Source organism: Lygodium microphyllum, chromosome 24 (genome assembly GCF_053477565.2).
Source record: "Lygodium microphyllum isolate KBCC chromosome 24, Lygodium_microphyllum_v1.1.10, whole genome shotgun sequence".
NCBI lineage: Eukaryota > Viridiplantae > Streptophyta > Polypodiopsida > Schizaeales > Lygodiaceae > Lygodium > Lygodium microphyllum.
The window spans coordinates 35,127,435-35,141,234 of record NC_141158.1 but is presented as its reverse complement, the minus strand read 5'-3'; positions in this window follow the sequence as shown (position 1 = coordinate 35,141,234).

The following is a 13,800-nucleotide window of genomic DNA, read 5'->3' as shown; positions in this document are numbered from 1 at the left end:
ACTTATTTTTTGAATTTTCTACAAGCCCATAAAGCTAGCAAGTACCTGTTCTAATTCTTTCAATAGTCTTCCATATGTTTAAAGAGGAATTCTTGCAAAGTCCCATTCAATGATTCTACTAGCTCATTACATTGAGGGTAGTAAGGGGTACATTAAGTGGGCCAGAGGAGTCTCTTAGCCATAGATCTATTGATAAACCTTGGAATGGTCGATTATAGTCACAAGTCATTCCACCAAGTGCATCACAAGTGTCGCGAGAATGCAAGGAGAAGGTTGGGGGGGTTTCACCAACTATGAGTGACATATGATCATCTTGGAAATCTAGGAAGGATGAAGGTTTGCAATATAACAGTCTTACCTTAAAATATATAATGGAATATTGAATCCATAAGAAGATATCAACCATTCAACACTACAAGGTGGGCCCTAGATAAGGACATGATAGCATCAGATATGAGGTGGTAAATCCATAACAATAGTTTATCAAGGGAGAGGCTCTGAAGATATGCTAAGATTTATGTAGAAAATCACATAATGTATGAATAGAACTAAAATGCAATAATTGAGAAAATATCTCAAAAACATAAAGAAAAATACGAAAAAATGTAAAATGCAATACATGAAGCCCAAATCACAAAATGCAAAATATTTTATAAGAGGCTCAAGGGTAGAGAAATGGAAGTACTCAAAGCATGATGTCCACCCGAGATAGATCTTGAGAATTCTAACCACTAGTCCGAGTTGAAATGATATTGAAAGTGGAAGGGTAGCAGGTTGGAAATCAAAATATAACCATGTGGAGGTTGAATCTAATTAACACAATAGTGAAAAGGTGTAGGACAAGTGAAGAGGTGTAGGCTTGTTAAGATTGTATGGTCCTAGAGGCATACACAATGTATAAGGAAAGTGTTGTATTGAAAGTGGGCCCCGTAAGCAAGGGGAGAAAGTGTGTCTTATCCAAAACATCTGAATTAAAGCTAAAAGAAAATCTCAATAAAGTAACTCCTTTCTACACATATTTGAATCAAATTATTTTGATCTACACATTGTTCACACACTGGTGCATTAAAATAGATCCATGGCCAATGCAAGAAATTGTAGTTAAAATTTTCAATGGTAATTATTTTCACACATGGAATATGAAAACCATGTATCATCTAATGTAAAAAGATATTTGCAAAATATTTGAAGCACTCAAGGCTCCTAAAAATTCAATTAAAAGTAGAAAAACATAAGCCTGGGTAATTCCCTATATACATACTGTCTATATCACATGTGTTCAAGGCCAATTTATAAATATCCTTATCTGTGAAATTCTCCTTAATAAAACATAAGCCTTTTCTATAAATTTGTAAGTAACCCCTTTATATGGGATCCTTTTGGATGTAAAAATTGTCTAAAAATGGTATTTTAAAAATCCCTTATGTTGAACCTACGTGATACATACATCTATTTATGATTGACCTTTCGGAGAGCATGAGGCTTGCCAAATGATGCCCTTCTTCAAATATCTTGAACTAAAAATGCAAAAGAAGCATTGGATAAGTTGGATAAAACCTTTTGGTGACAATAAAAGAATTCAATTTCAAGATGGATTGAAAGAGTTATGACTTCCTAATGTCATTCGCTGATAATTTTTTCATCTTGAAAGTTGCAATTGTCTACAACCTACAAAGAAATTAAAAAATATGAACCCATTATTGTGTTACTTATTAATAGTCTAGACAAACCTAATAAACATTATGAGCATGTGGTAGAAACCTTGAGGAATGTGCAAGACAAGACTCTAAACTCCATAGAAGCCATACATTTTAAGCAAGAGAGAAAAATTAGAGAGACAACCCTAGAGACCATACTAGTCCCATAATATGTGCACTCTATAGCGAAGGGCCTTCAAAGATTGTTTGTAGGGCATGAGGGAAATCCAAATACATGAATAGTATTGTTAGAACAAAGAAAAAACAGAGTACAAGAATTGCAAGAATTTTGAATACATTGAGCAAAGATTGCTAGAATAAAAAACCCAAGTCTCTATTTGAGATTTCAGTACCTCTCAAACATACTTATAGTGATACACTAAATTTCTCTAATAAAGTTGGTGTTTGGTATGATGGGATATCTCAGGCATGTTAATATGAAGTTAATCTATTTTACTCTATAGGAAATCAAACAAGTTAGTTGACTAAACTAAGTTGAAAACAAGTTTAAGTATTTACTTATGGATAGTATAAAAAAGCCTACAAATGATATTTCATGTAGGATGGAAGTCATTTGTAAGGACTTGGAATTTGATATTGAATAACTAGAATGAAAGTTCTTTAATGACCTTACGATATCCTGTGGGTCATAGCATCCCCACTGAGAAGAGTTTTAAAACAGACCATACAATAAAGAAGGTGAAGCAAGAGTTAAAAAAACCTTTATGGAAAAGTTATGGTTTGGCTTACAAAACATTTCATGCTTAGATAATCATGATCTCAAGAGCACTCTACGAGGCTGAAGGACATGAATAACTCATCCTTTTGTAATCACTGTTGTATTGAAAGTATTCCTAAAAATAAATGACTTTACAATTATGTTTGAATGTATTTGACCATTGAGAGAAAATCTTAGAATAATTTAAGAAAGTATGTGTTGGAAGATCTATGAAGAGAGAACTAATTGACACTTCCATAGAAATACATCCCTCTTTCACCTGAAAGTCTTAATTTACAAAGAAGTTCCTAGGTATTGAATTTGCACAAATGCATAAGCTCAAGAACGTTACTTGACATTATGTAGTGTACCTTAGTCCCCAGCCAAGGAACTTCCCCTAACTTATGCAATTGCTATGCACTCCAAAGATTATAGGTGTCTATATCGTTTGTTAACTCATGTAATTCTTGTTTGCTTTGAGGATAAGAGGTGTGTGTATAGAAGAGAGTTTTGATACAAACACCTCTTATGCTTGGAGTGCATAACAAGTGAGAATTCTCAAGATTGATCATTGGTAAGGGATTAAGGTACACTACAAAATGCTAACGATCTTTCGTTAACTTGTGCAATCGTGCAAAGTGAACACCTGGGCACTTCTTGGAAAATTTGCAGCCTGAGATAAGAAAGGGATGGATTACTATACAAGTACCAATTAGCTCTTTTGTCATAGAGATTATGTCACACACATTTTTCTAGTTGTTCTAAGATTCACTCTTATTTGAAACTAGAAACATTTCGTACCATTTCAATATCCTTTATTATTGTAGCATTTTGAATACATCAATAGACTAATGATGAATAAATGAGTTCGTCATGTGCTTAAAGCTTTTAGGATCCTCTTGAATTCAGGATTGTCTTAACATGTGCATCTTTGTAATCCAAATCCTATCTATTTTCATGAATGTTTTTTGGCTCTTGCTTAGCTTCTTTATCAATATATATGTTGTCTTATCTATTTTGAAAGTCTCCTTCTCCTATGTGTTTCATCCTCTTGTATACCCATGCCAATAATAGATTCATTGTAAATTGTAAATCCTAATTTCAAACTTATACAAATAAAAAAATGTGAATCTAATTGCTACCTATATTTCCTCTCTTCATACCTCTGCTCATGGAATATTCCATTTTGATAATAGATAGAAGGAACCCTTTGTTACAATTCTTCACGGGTAATTTTTGATAGTGCATGTCATTTAGTACCATATGCTATAACAAATGATACAATTACATATGAATACAAAAAAAGAGCATATATTTGTAGACAAATTTTTAGTAGAAGTTATTAAAATGTGTGATGTTGGCCTCTTTTCTTGCAAAGAAGAAAGTGAATGGAACATAAAAAAATCATACTTGCATGAGAAACATAAAATCCAAAAAATACTATTCCAAAAATAATAAGAGAGTCATTTCTTAGGGATTATGAGATGCATATGAGGTAAATACATATTTTTTAGAGAGAGAAAGAGGGAGAGAAAGGGAGGGGAAGATAGGAATGGAAAGATGGAGGGAGGGAGAAATAGAGAGATTGAGGGAGAGATAATGAGGGTGAGGGAGAGAGAAAAATGAGGGAGAGAGAGGGGAGAAGAAACAAAGAGAGAGGAAGGGCAAAGAAAGAGAAAGAGGGGTGGGGAGAGAAATAGAGAGAGAGGGGAAATAAGAACAAAGTGGTGCGCAGATCGGTCGCAGATAGCTCACGTAGTGAATCCTTGAAGGTCCCCAAGAACAATGAACTCTACCTTTTTGCACAAAAAACAATGTAAAAGCATGCACGACAAGAGGCAAGAGACAAATTGGGTTCAACCTCCCCCATGCCTTGTGTGAGCGCTTCACAAAGCATGTATTTTATGTATATTTCAATCTTCATGCTCAATAATAGCCCAATTACAAAAATATGACAAGCTTTTAGCTTTTGAGTTTGCTTTCTACAAAAATAGGAAAATAAAGCTAATGGACGGTGCCCAAAGAGTCTGGCACGCCCAATCTCAATGTTCAAATAAAAATAACATATCCAGGCGCATAAGCGCATACAAAATAATAATAAATAATCGATGTCTCTATAGACATAATCAAAATATAGGCGTGGCGCCTATCAAAATATAGTCCAAAGATCAGAAACCCGCTAGACTCCAATGCTTTCCTCCGCCACTGCTGCTATCTCTACACATCAACTGAAGCATTCACAATCGTTAGTAAAATAACACAATTAAACCGACAAAAGTGAATACCTAGCAGTCTTCAGCTACATAAATAAATCAACTGGTTAGAAATAAATCCTAACCTTAATTTATTACGAGTGCGCACTCTAAACTCATAAACGTTTATTAATTTAATATGCATTTTGCGGAATCACCCGCTATGGAATCACCCATGTACACACTAAATTAATGAAACGCCCGAAAAGGACAGGCGTCCCCATCAACTTCTCGCACAAAGAATCCTCTTTGCGTATGAGCCCCGGTCATCTAAGTTTACGGAATCCACCGTAAAACCTCACGGAATCCACCGTGGAATATGCCTCATGGCATCATACCCCCGGGGTGGGATAGCAATTGACCTCAATTGCTATTAGCTCAATGTGGAGCTAACAGAGTGGGGAAAGCATTTAGGTCTCTAGCGTGCATCCATTGTGCTTCTTCTACAGGATGGTTCTTAAATTTTACTAGATATCTAGAATACCTTCGGCCAGTTCTAGTGGTCATGTAGTCAGTGTCTATAATGGCTTCTGGTTCAAGTATTTCAGTCTCTTCTTCTAGTAAAGGTGGGTTTTCATAGACAGGGTGGATAGGTAATTGTCCTCTAAATGGTCTCAATAAACTAATATGAAAGGTATTATGAATTTTCCAATGAGATGGCAGTTCTAACTTGAATGCATTGTCATTAATCTTATGAATGATTTTAAATGGTCCGTAGAATCTAGGGGCTAATTTGACAACTGGATGTCTATCTACACTTTGCAGTCTACGCTTTTCTATTCTAAGCCAAACATAATCATCAACTTTGAAATTCATGGCTTGTCTTTTCTTGTTGGCTTGTTTGGTATATGATTGTTGGGCTTTAGCAATCATATCCTTGACCTCATCAAAAATAGTGTTATGCATAACAGCAATATCATCGGCACTTTGTATTCTATTAGACAAAGATGCAACAGGTGTAGATAATCTATGTCCATAAATAACTTCAAAAGGTGCTTTCTTTGTAGATGTGTGCGGTGTATTATTATATGCAAACTGTAATAAATGTAAATGAGTATCCCATGTCTGAGGTTTAGAGATAGTATATGCACGTAAAAGATCTAAAATAGTACTATTGGTGGCTTCTGTTTGTCCATTTGTTTCTGGATGAAATGCAGATGAGAAATCAATCTTTGTACCTAGATTTGCAAACAGTGTAATCCAGAAATTATTACAAAATCTAGAATCTCTATCTGAAATAATCACTTTCGGCAATCCATGGTTAGTAAAAATAGTTTTCAAAAATAATTGTGCTGCTTGTGATGCTGTTAAAGTTTTCTTACATGCAATGAAATATGCTTGTTTACTAAATCTATCTACAATTGTCCAAATCATGTCATGATTAGATTTAGTATTTGGTAATCCAGTAATGAAATCCATAGATATATGTTCCCAAGGTTTAGATGGAATAGATAAAGGCATTAATAACCCATATTGTTTACCATGATGTCTTTTTATTCTTTGACAAATCAGACATTCAGAAACAAAATTAGACACATCTGCATCCATATGCGGCCAATAAAAATCTTCAGTTAACATGCGTAATGTAGAAATGATACCTCTATGACCTTGATATGGGGGACAATGAATTTCATTCAAAACAAAAGATCGGAATGGAATAGTAACACACAGTCTCTTTTCAAAAAACATAAATCCATCATTATATGACAATGAATCAACAGGAATGAAATTATTTTGAACTAATTTTTGCCAATCAGAATGAAAAGTAATATCCTGGTGATATGTGTCTTTCATAGCAATCAAAGAATCAAAAGATATGATAGAAATATTATGAATTGCAGGTCTTCTACTTAATGCATCGGCAACTACATTTTCTTTTCCAGGTTGGTATTGAATGATAGGATGAAAACTTTGAATGAAGGAAGCCCATTTGATATGACGGTCAGAAATTTGGGGTTGGCTAAGTAGATGTCTAATGCTTTGCTGGTCAGTCTTTATCATGAATTCTGAACCCATTAAATAATGCTTCCATTGTTTTAATGCTTGTACAACTGCTAAGAGTTCCTTGTCATAAGTGGAATATTTGAGCTCAGAGGGTTTCAGCTTAGAACTAGAATATGCTATTGGATGGTTGTCTTGCATTAATATGGCTCCTATTCCTGATCCGCTAGCATTGGTCACAACTAGAAAGAATGGTCTATTAAAGTAAGGCAATTGTAGAACAGGGGCATTAGTTAATGTACCTTTCAGTAAATCAAAGGATTTCTGCTGAGTTTCAGTCCATTGATAAACAATTCCTTTCTTAAGAAGTTTGGTTAATGGTAAAGCAAGTAATGAAAAATTACGTACAAACTTCCTATAGAAACTAGCAAGATCAAGGAATGAGCGTAATTCATGTACATTTTTAGGAACAGGCCAATGCAATATTGCGTCAATTTTCTTAGGATCAACTTTTATTCCTTCTTCTGATACAATATGACCTAGATATTCTATTTCTGTCTTAAAGAATTCACTCTTGTCAGGATTTGCAAACAATTGATTTTCTTTCAGTAATTGAAAAACTAATGATAAATGCTCATAATGCTCTTTTTCACTTTGACTGAACACCAAAATATCATCAAAGAAAACAATCACATAATATTGATATTTTAGAAAAATACGGTTCATCATTCTACTGAAAGTAGCAGGTGCATTAGTTAATCCGAATGGCATAACTAAGAATTCGTAATGGCCAAACTGTGTTCTGAATGCAGTCTTAAATATGTCGGATCTATCTAACCTCACCTGATGATATCCAGATTTAAGGTCAATTTTACTAAATATAGAAGATCCTTGCAGTTTGTCCATAAGGTCATCAACTCTAGGTATAGGATACCTATTCTTTACAGTGATCTTATTTAATGCTCGGTAGTCAATACACATACGATAGGTATTATTCTTTTTCTTGACTAAGAGCACAGGTGCACCGAATGGAGAACTGCTAGGTCGAATTAAGCCTCTATTTAGTAATTCTTCAACTTGATTTTGGATTTCTTTTTGCTCTATTTGATTGTGCCTATATGGTGCTTTGCAAGGTGGTTGTGTGCCAGGTATTAGGTCAATCTTATGGTCTTCTGGTCGTGATGGAGGTAAACCTGGTGGTAGGTCTTCTGCAAAACAGTCCTTAAAATATGCAAGAAATTCCTTATGTCTAGGGTGCATATGAGTTTCTTTTGCGTGCAATTCATTCACCCAAATGAGATATGATTTAGTGTTCTTGCGTAGTGCACGTTTTGCTTGAGTATGCGAAAGCAGTGGAAACATATGAGATGCATGCATACCAAATAATGTAATAGATTTTCCTTGAAAATTAATATTCATTGTGTGTGTGGAATAATCTATATTGGGATTATGTTGGTGTCTCCATGGCATTCCTAGAATAATGTCGCTAGACTGTAATGGGACAACTAAGAAATTTCTTCTTTCAATATATGGACCAATTTGAATTTCTAAATCTTGAACTTCTTGTGTGCCATTGTACCTAGTACCTAAAAATGCAGCTTTTATGCGATAATGCGTAGGTACTGTATGCAATTTCAATTCCTTTACCAATTTTGCTGAAATAAAGTCATGGGTACTACCGTCATCATGCAAGATAATTCTTTCTTTTCCATGCATCATACATTTCATAGTCAACAATGAATGTGAAGTAGGCATACCTGGTAAAGTGTCGGAAGTAGTAGTAATATCATCCTCATCTTCAGTGAAATCTGGCATATCCTCATGTTCGTCTTCGTCCATGGCTCCAAGGTAGTTGATATGTGCTGATGGCTTCTTTGAATGACAATTTGCTGCGAGATGCCCTCGCTGGTGACACTTGTAGCATACTATTGGCTTGGCTTTGGTTACATTATTTACAATGGCTGGGAGTCTAGGTACATTTGGATTTGCTTGTGGAATAGGCTTTGGATTTGGATTGACAGTGGATGGTAATGCAGGTGGTTTAGGCCAATTCTTGCGGAAAGATGGTGATGAGAAATGACCTGGATTAAACCTTCTAAAATTGGAATTGAATTGTTTAGATCCATAATTACCGTTGGCTTGGAATTGCTGTGGTCGTCTATCTCTTCCGCGTAACTTATCTTCAGTGTCGTGAGCTAAGGAGATGGCGTCTTCAAGGGTAGCAGGCTTGAACATGTTCACTTCAGCGTAGTAATGTCCAAGAAGTCCAGACATATACTTCCGCTTATGTGTCGTCTCTGGTACGTCTTCAAGCATGCGTAGCTGTAGGAGTGCATTCCAAAAACGCTCTGTATACTGTGGAATAGGCTCACGATCTCGCTATTGAAGTAAATCCCATTGCTTGATAGCCTTCTCATGAAATTGCGGTGGAAGGAAATTCTGCATGAACTTCTTCTTGAAATCTTCCCAAGTAGCAGGACATTCTATGCTCTTGCGGACTACAGTCCACCAAAGTGATGCTCTGTCTATCAGATGATTAGTAACACACTTGATTTTATCTTTCTCAGGATAAGTTTCCTCATGGAAATAGTCATCAAACTGGCTAATGAATGATAAAACAGTCTTTCCTTCTCTTATGCCATTGAAAGTGCGAAACTTGAAACTTCGTTTACTTATCTTGGATTCCTTGCGAATGGTTTGTGCTTCAAGAGTGGCGTCGATGGTACGGCGTATCAAATCTTCAGCTTGAGGTTCTTCTTTATCAGTGGACGCTCCTTGTAGCTTTGTCAATTGCGCTTGCAAGGCTTGCCTAGCTCTTCGCTCTTCGTCTAATTGCAACATGATAAGATCCAGCTTTTGCTCCATGGTAGGCTCAGGTAGGTCGTCTTCAGCCATAGGATCATCCATATGTGGGGTAGTCATCCTGTAAAACTCAACAAACCTTTTCTCACTCAAAATCAGTTAGCGGGATGAGCGTAGCTCAAATTTGGGGTTACAAGGCTATGTATTTTTGGGTATTTTCTTCTTCAATTTTCAGAAATTCTGAAATATTTCTATCTCCGTTTGCTGAAAGTACTTCAACGAACTTGCAGATAGATAAAACAGCTTGCTGCGAACAACTTTCCAGTTCTGAGTTTTTGCAAACGAACAAGTCTTCTAGGAGTTTCGAGCGTTAGTCAGTTCTGATTTAGTCTGACTTGCAGAGTTGCAGACTTAACAGACTTGCAGAGTTGTTGACTTGCTGAACTTAGGCCGACTTGCAGAACTTGCAGAACTTGATTTCAATTGACTTGCTGAACTTGACTTCAGAAGTGCGAGACCTGGAGTTTGCCAACTTGTCTGCCCTGTATAACTTGCAGAAAGCCTTAAGCTTTAGTGATTAAGCTTAAGCTTTAATAAGCTTAATGGTGGACTAGCAGGCGACGTAATTTTTCGTGGGGGGGCCGTTTTTTTGGCCGCGCGGAAATTTCGAGGGGGTCTTCTGATACGTCGAAGTGATTTGGAGAAGCCTTAAGCTTCCTTTAAGCTTATAAAGCTTTATAATTAAGCTTTTAATTGAGAAGATTAAGAATTTTCTCACTGTTTTCAACGACTTGATGAAGGAGATGTATGCGTGGTCCTCCGCCTGCAGAGCCTGGTCCTTTGCAATCTGACAGTGGAAACAGGGGTTCTTGATCGCCAGAAGTCTGCCTGTATCGACGGTTCGCGATGAGATTGACTGTAGAGCCCGTTTGTTCCCAGAGCTCCGCCTTCACCCGAGATTGGTAGCGATTGGAAGCTCTTGATCTCTGCTCCGCTCTGATACCACTGGTGCGCAGATCGGTCGCAGATAGCTCACGTAGTGAATCCTTGAAGGTCCCCAAGAACAATGAACTCTACCTTTTTGCACAAAAAACAATGTAAAAGCATGCACGACAAGAGGCAAGAGACAAATTGGGTTCAACCTCCCCCATGCCTTGTGTGAGCGCTTCACAAAGCATGTATTTTATGTATATTTCAATCTTCATGCTCAATAATAGCCCAATTACAAAAATATGACAAGCTTTTAGCTTTTGAGTTTGCTTTCTACAAAAATAGGAAAATAAAGCTAATGGACGGTGCCCAAAGAGTCTGGCACGCCCAATCTCAATGTTCAAATAAAAATAACATATCCAGGCGCATAAGCGCATACAAAATAATAATAAATAATCGATGTCTCTATAGACATAATCAAAATATAGGCGTGGCGCCTATCAAAATATAGTCCAAAGATCAGAAACCCGCTAGACTCCAATGCTTTCCTCCGCCACTGCTGCTATCTCTACACATCAACTGAAGCATTCACAATCGTTAGTAAAATAACACAATTAAACCGACAAAAGTGAATACCTAGCAGTCTTCAGCTACATAAATAAATCAACTGGTTAGAAATAAATCCTAACCTTAATTTATTACGAGTGCGCACTCTAAACTCATAAACGTTTATTAATTTAATATGCATTTTGCGGAATCACCCGCTATGGAATCACCCATGTACACACTAAATTAATGAAACGCCCGAAAAGGACAGGCGTCCCCATCAACTTCTCGCACAAAGAATCCTCTTTGCGTATGAGCCCCGGTCATCTAAGTTTACGGAATCCACCGTAAAACCTCACGGAATCCACCGTGGAATATGCCTCCTGGCATCACAAAGAGGGGGAGAGAGAAGGATGGAAGGGAGGGAAAGAGAGGAGAGAGAAAAGAAGAGTGAGGGAAAGAGAAAAATTAATAGAGAGAGAGAAAGGAAGAGAGATATAGACACATGGAAGGAGAGAGAAGAAAGGGAAAGATAAAAATAGAGAGCGAGAGAGGGGGAGAGAGAAATATAGAAACGAATAGAGAATGAGAGAAGAAATAGAAAAAAGTAGATGGAGAGGAGTGAAGAGAGGGAGGGAGACATTGATTCCCATTTCTTTGTTTTTTAAGTTCTTATTTTCTCTCTTTATTTTTGTTTGTGAAGAGATACATTTAGGGAGAGGGGGAGAGGGAGGGAGAGAGAGAGATTAAGAGAAGAAAGGAGGGAGAGGAGGAGGGAAAGGAAGAGGGGGAGAGAGGGGGTTCATGTAAAATAGAGAGATGGAGAGACAAAGAGAGAGATAGGCCTTCATGAAAAATAGAGAGAGGAAGGGAAAAAGAGAAAGAGAGAGATGGATAGAGGGGGAGGGACTAGAGAGAGTGAGGGAGAGTGAAGGAAGGGAGATAGAGGGAGGAGAGAGAAAAGAAGGGCAAGGGAAAGAAAGGAGGAGGAGAGTGAAAGGAAGAGAGACGGAAGGAGACACAAATAGAGAGATGGAGGAAAATAAAAAAAAGGAGAGAGAGAGAGAGGGAGGGAGAAGAAGAAAATAAAGAGGGAGGGGGACAAAAACAGAGAGATTGAGGTAAAGAGAAAAACAAAGAGAGGGAGAGAGATATATAGAGAGATGAAAAAGGAGAAAAAAGAGAGATGGAGGGAGAGACAAAAATTGAGAGGGAGAGAGGGAAGGAGAGGGAAAGATAGAGAGATTAGAAAGAAATGGAGAGGGAGGTGGACACAAATAGGGAGATGGAGGAAAAGATGAAAATAGAGAGTGAGAGAGAGGGAGAGAGAGGGAGAGAGGAATATAGAAACAAAATGAGAATGAGAGAGATAAAAATAGAGAGAGATGGGAGAAGAGAAGCAATAAGAGAAACAAAGCATATTCTCTGTCATAACATAGACGAAATGGACAACGATAATGGCCACAATATTAAAGATCATGAGGGGTATCTCGATCAACATGCACTGTGCCCTTCCACTTAGTGTAAGCTAGAAATACAAGTATGCTCATGATACAAACTCACCTCCTAGTATATCTCATGGATGAATTGAAGATTAGAGAACCCATCTATACGCGATACATGTTTTCCTTGTAGCACTTCTTGAAACCCTTAAGGACTTTGCGCCACACTGAGCTCCTCTAGAAGGTTGCATGGTTGAAGATTGGCTAGTTCCAAGGCATTGATATATATTTCAGAGTGGCTATCAACAATGGATTCAAATAAAAGTATGCTATGGAAGCTCGTGTTTGGAAATGGGATAGAAAAGAGAATGGATGGTGCCATCGAGGAGAAAGTGAATCATTTTTGTATGGTGCACTATGCATCCATAGAGAAATGGACAATATCATAAATGAATATATGCTCTCGATTTGCTACAATGAGAAACATGTTCCCTCATGTAGAGAATGATACTATTGCCAAGGTCCTAAGCAAGGATGTGGTAAAAAATGCATTGAGAAATCATAAATTCAAGTACATTGTAGATGGCGTTGCAAGTGAACATCTTAGCGATGTGAGCAACTTCTTTACTACTACAGATGCTTAGGGATTATGTGACAAGGTGGGAATGAGTTCTGTGTCATACAATATGCTCTATCAATAATTAGATACAAGTTTTAAGCAAGTCTTCAAAACTAAGTGAGTAATGCCTCTGCCAAAACCATTTTACATGCAGAAGGCTCAAAAGTAACTAAATGAGACACACATAGACATAATATGCATACATATATCAGTAATGCCTCCTCATTTTTTCTTATTTGAAAATAAGCAAGACTTGGATATTATATTCTTAGCCTAAATAGAGTGAAATTATGAAGCCATTGCATCATTGCTTGTCGAGAATGAACAACACAAATCTATGATTCATTGAAAGATTGTGTGTACCTTTGATGTTGAGGTGGAGTTACTCAAAAGCGCATCTTGATGTGTTTAGGAGTTGAACTAGTCAAAACTTTTGGTGGTGAATTAACATTTAAGAAGTAATTATAATCGTCGACGAGAAATATGTGCTCTTGATGTTGATATTGTCATTGGCTATCACTTTGCTACATTTTTTGTGATAAAAACTGTTCTCAATTCTCTAAGATAGGGCTGTACATTCTCATTTTTTAGAATTGTTGCTCACAAGATTTATTGTCTTTGTAAGTTATGCTATTCAAATAGATGTTCTTTTTTCGAGACTTTTTGAAATATTTTTCCTGAGATGCATTAACAGTGCTCAAATAGTAGCCAATAGGGTTGTGGTGTGGTGGTTTGAGTGTGGGTTGAGTCTAAGGGGTGTGAAAGTTCAAACCCTATGCCCTCCATCCTCAAAAGCATAATATACACTTACTTCAAATAAAAATAATGCCCAAATAGTTTGACAAAGCATTGG